The sequence below is a fragment of the Pipistrellus kuhlii genome, unplaced genomic scaffold (genome assembly GCF_014108245.1).
Source record: "Pipistrellus kuhlii isolate mPipKuh1 unplaced genomic scaffold, mPipKuh1.p scaffold_m20_p_4, whole genome shotgun sequence".
In the NCBI taxonomy this organism is placed as follows: Eukaryota; Metazoa; Chordata; class Mammalia; order Chiroptera; family Vespertilionidae; genus Pipistrellus; species Pipistrellus kuhlii.
The window spans coordinates 12,684,342-12,689,601 of record NW_023425540.1 but is presented as its reverse complement, the minus strand read 5'-3'; the positions used below and the strand labels follow the sequence as shown (position 1 = coordinate 12,689,601).

The 5,260-nt window shown below is 39.4% G+C and overlaps 1 non-coding gene across 1 annotated transcript; it reads left to right on the top strand.

The window, feature by feature from the left end:
- Positions 1-765: 765 nt before the first annotated feature.
- LOC118704073 lies at positions 766-869 on the top strand. The gene has a single exon (XR_004983286.1). It is a non-coding gene; the product is annotated as a U6 spliceosomal RNA (small nuclear RNA).
- Positions 870-5,260: the final 4,391 nt, after the last annotated feature.

Sequence of the window (5,260 nt, the reverse complement as noted above, 5' to 3'; positions counted from 1 at the left end):
GAAATCTCATGATACCATTGGATTGATTTCTCAGACATCTTTCAGGAATCCCAAGAAACTTCAGGATAAAATCAAGTCTTTGGTCTAGTGCCTACATATCTTCATATCTATCTTAACATTTGTCACTTCCACCCATTGTCCCTACCTGTACATACCACTCCTCCAGACCTCTGCATTTTGGACACTACAGTTTCATCCCAAATCTTTCTAACTCTGGCAGATGCCTTTGCCTAGAAGACATGGGTCCTCATTTTTCCTTTTGGAAAACTGACCCTGAAACTGATCAAACACTAACATCTGAGTTTACTTGGCTCTGGATGATAGCTCTCTGTTAGCCCTTTTCCCTCAAGGCATATAGTCTTTGTTTGTTTTGTCTTCCCCAACAAACAGAATATTTTTGAAGTCAGTTCTGGACTCTGTCCTATTCATCTTTCAATCTCTGGCAATTAACACTATCAGATAATTAATGAATGATAATAATTATTGAATAAACACCTGTAAGGGTTTATTGAATTGATAAGCAATCTGCTAGTAGAAATCAAACCTTACTATTATGTTGTATATATCACACAAAATCTATTTGGTGATTCAAAACAATACTTCATGTTGATCCTTGAGTGAGTGCCCTTTGGTTCATGGCAAGTTGACTTGGGATGAGTGTCAGGTTATCCCTCCTCTATTACTTGTTCATCTTTCACTCCTTGTCCCATTTCTCCTGTCCTTTTGGTTCCCATGATCTTCTTGGCATTTAAAAATAAAGTCCTTGTGCTCTCTTCGGCAGCACATATACTAAAATTGGAACAATACAGAGATTAGCATGACCCCTGCAAAAGGATGTCACACAAATTCATGAGGTGTTCCATATTTTTTAAACAAACAAACAAACAAAAATAAACTCATTTTTCTTATGCTTTCTATTTTTGTGTGTGTGTGTGTGTCCTCTGGCTCTGGCTATCCATTTCCACCTGGATTTAGATATCATCTCTCCATTTTTATGCAAACACATCCCAAACTATGCACTTTGCTGTAAAGATAATTTCCCTAGGTTACTGAAAAATGAAGGTGAATGATCTAAACTATCATTTGTGCTCAGCATGCCACACCAATATTGCACCATGCTTAGTTACAAAACAGTACTTTATTGCAGATTTTATATTTTAGTCATTGTTTACACATTTGTTTCTATTCTTTGAATTAGCCTATTCTATTTGTTTGAACATTTAATTAACTCACTCTTAATGCCATGACAGGGCCAAATCAAATGATTTTGCAGGACTTACATGGCCCTCTGCTTTTCTTGATTGAGAGGAAGTCTAGAAGCAGCCATGGTGTGGGAAGACAGGTCAGAGAGAAGGTGAAAGAAGAAACAGAAAAGGAAAAGACTAAGGACTTCTTTCTGTGTTTCTTGCCAAAGGAAATAAATAGATGTCACTACCAAATTGTGACTGTGGACTGACTGACACTGTATTTTCTTCAGAGTGCCCAACAAAGTCTTGAGCCTGCCTGACATTTCATCCAACTGAACACATTTTAAAGGGACAGAGGGAAACAAAGTTGCATTCTAAATTCATCGCTAGTGAGACTGATCCATGTCTCAGTTACCCTTAGAAGGTGCCATATAGACAATTTAAACTCTTGATTCTGTTTCCTTATCTATAAATTAGTGATAATAATACTGTCTTTGTGCAGAATAAGAGCGATAATGAAGTAAGTTGGTTTAGTCTTTGTAGGAGTTTGATCAATGCTATCTTTTTTCAAACCCTCTTATTTAGTTTTAAATTACCTCATAAAATAATTGTTTTGATTTGACTACAACCTTCTAGAAAGGGGAAGGAATTGAGGGTACAAAGCATGTTGAAATTTCTCAATTTTTCTCTGATCAAAAGGTTTCTTTCCTCATCTTCACAGCCTCTTCTCAGCCTTCTGCAATGGCAAGCGAGTCATGGCTCATTTCCCCTTCTGTTTTGACAGCCGGCAATGGCAGCCACAGGGTTTCCATCTCTTCCCGGAAGACATGGGGACTTGGAACAAGGCTCATCTCCTGAGAGAGCACCTGACAAAACAGTGCCTGTGTTTAATAACTATGGAAGCTGTACATTTTCTCAGAGGATTTAAAAAAATATATATTTTATTGATTTTTTACAGAGAGGAAGAGAGAGAGATAGAGAACTAGAAACATCGATGAGAAAGAAACATCAACCAGCTGCCTCTTGCACACCCCCTACCCGGGATGTGCTCGCAACCAACGTACATGCCCCTGAACGGAATCCAACCTGGGACCTTTCAGTCCGCAGACCGACGCTCTACCACTGAGCCAAACCGGTTTCAGCTTCTCAGAGGATTTTTAAGAGCAAGGAAAAGAGAAATTCTGCCTGGGCAGGATCTTACAAACTGTCACCTCCTTTTCTGCTGGCTATCGGGTGACAGTAAACGAGTGACACAAGAACATGCCTTCAACAGAACTACGATTAGATACAAAATAGATCCCTGTGTTCATACCTTCTCCCCTGGCCTCCTCACCTGGTACAGAACCCCAGTGACTCAAAGCAAACTGTCCATTGGAGCACAGTCCCTGTTGGCTTCTTACCATTTGTTAACTGATGTGCTCTTTCTGCGAGCGAGTCGTATGTGTGTAGTTCTCTTTTGAGATTGCACCTGTGGTGGGTGCAGAAACGTGAGTAGTCCCCGCATCAGAGTTTTCAGGGGTTGTAGAACAGCAGACCACTCACTGCATAAAGGAGACCTCGGTGAGTCTTCGGTGGTTATGAATGGAAATTCAGCACAGGATGACTTAGGGAACAGAGCTAATATTTCTGCTGTTGTCATGCTAGTCTAGGCAGAACGTGGGCCACAATAAAGGTGACACAGGCTTATTTCTAACAAAATGGAATGACAGGCCTGGAAGTCGCATTTAGAGTCACAGAAAAGCCCCTGGTTTAGTTCTCAGCAGGGACTAATTTCAGTAGCACAAATGCCCAGGAGCTCGGGCAGAGAAGTCAGGTCTGAATGTGTGACCTGATTCTGCATGGTTTTAGTCCAATACTAAAAATTGTCCAAAATTCAGTGAAATCATTGAAAGGCATATGTTGGGTGATAACAAACATAACAAATTCATGTCAGTCTTTTTCCCCCCAAATTAAAAATATTTGTTGATGTAATATGAGCATAAAAATGACAAATTAAGTAGTTCTGGGGAGATGTAATAATAAACAGCTGTCCCTTGTCCCACTTTCCTCACCTGAGTTTTAGCCCAAAGAGCAAACCATTTCTGAATTAATAGTGTTTTATTCCCTCTGGAATTTATTTCTCTTTCTACATAAAATGCATATGCTTGCTGTTCCTTTATTTACCTATTTTAGATATTATCTATTGTTCCTATCATAGAAGATAAAAATTTTGGAGGTACATGGTTTTTTTTTTTGAGACCATACATATCATAACATGTCTTTTTTTAAAAATGATTTCACTCTTAGTTTATGTGTTATCAGAATTAATATGTTTCTGGGTTGGAAATAATTTTCATTTGGAATTTTTCTCTGGTTTCCATTTGATTTCTATTTTTTTTCATTGCTCCAACCCTCAGAAACCTATAGTATTCTTATCTTTTGTTTTCTGGGCCTTCATAGTAATGAGTCTTGGTGTGGATCATCTCTCTTTCATTGGTTCAGCACTTGCCATGCTCTTTCAATTGGAAAATTGAATCCAGAGTTCTCCACCCAATTGTCTGGCTTCCTAGCATTTCCATTGGAATGTCTAAAAGGCATTTTAAATGTATAATGGCCAAACAGGAATTTTAGGTTTTGTCATCCTCCAAAATTTCCATTTTTTATCTCAGAAAATTGCAAGAGCATCTACTCAATTGCTCAACCACAATCCTATGGCCTCTATTTTTTAAAAATATATATTGTTATTAATTTCAGATAGGAAGGCAGATTATATATATATATATATATAAATCAATGATGAGAGAGAATTATAATCCAGACATGTGCTCTTGACTGGAATTGAACCCAGGACCCACAGGCCAACACTCTACCTATTGAGCCAAACCAGCTAGGGCAAGGGCTCTTTATCCTTTAAGTTTCTCTTTATTCATTCTCACAATGAATATTAATCCCTCAGCAAATCCAATTTCCCAAATAAACCCCCCTTTCTGTTTGCTAGTTTCATCTCTATCCGTATCACCTGGGCCTGGCTATCATTATCACTCTCCTGGACCACTGCAGTAGCCTGCAAATCTGTTCCCATGAATTCTTTGTTGCTCTTCTACCCTCCATTTCCCACACAGCGTCAGAACAGCCTTTTACAACTTAAGACAGATGACTTCACTTTGCCATCACGATCTTCACCCTGGTCTACAGGGCGCTGCACTTTGAGATTCTATCGTTTGCTCACAAGGACCCACTGGCACTGCTCTGAACTGTTTCTCAACACATCCAAGCTTCTCAGCACCTTGGGCCTTTACACTCACCCTGAGTTTTGCCTGGATTACTTCCTCTCCAAATCTTTTCATCCTGGCTCTTCTGAGTTGTTCAGGTCTCAGCTCAAAAGCTTTTTTTGCCCCCTAGGTGACACACTCCTCACCCCACCCTCCCATCTCCAGAGCATGCCCTTTCCAGGTGCACTTTGTGATCCAATGTCTCTGCAGCCTTGGTCTCTATTTGAATGACCATGTTCATTTATTTTCTTACTTGTGTTTGTTTTGTCTAACTCAGGGTTTCTCAATCTCAGCACTATTGACATGTGGAACAAATCATGATGGCCCACTGGATACCATCAGCAGTCTTTTCATTTTCTTATTTCAGGTATGACAACCAAAAAGGAATGTCTTCAATCATTGTAAGATGTCCTCTGTGGGTAAACTTCTACCCTCCCCTTCTTTTGAGAACTATGGTCTAACTAGATTTACAGTAAAGCCTGGGATGAGATCCTACATAGTGTGTGTGTGTGTGTGTGTGTGTGTGTGTGAGAGAGAGAGAGAGAGAGAGAGAGAGAGAGAGAGAGGGAGACAGACAGAAACAGAGAGAGAGAGAAAGAGAGAGAGAGAGAGAGAAAGAGAGAGAGAGAGAGAGAGAGAGAGAGAGAGAGAGAGAGATTTTCAAAAGTACAATACTTTAACCATAATTGGTTAAGATGTAGTAGTCTCCTACCTCTCTAAATTTCCCTACTTGATGAGTTGTGAGGGTTTTTTTTTTTTCTTTCTCATACTGTGGTATTTGCCATGTTTTAAGTTATTTGTTGCAATTTTTTCATTCTAAAT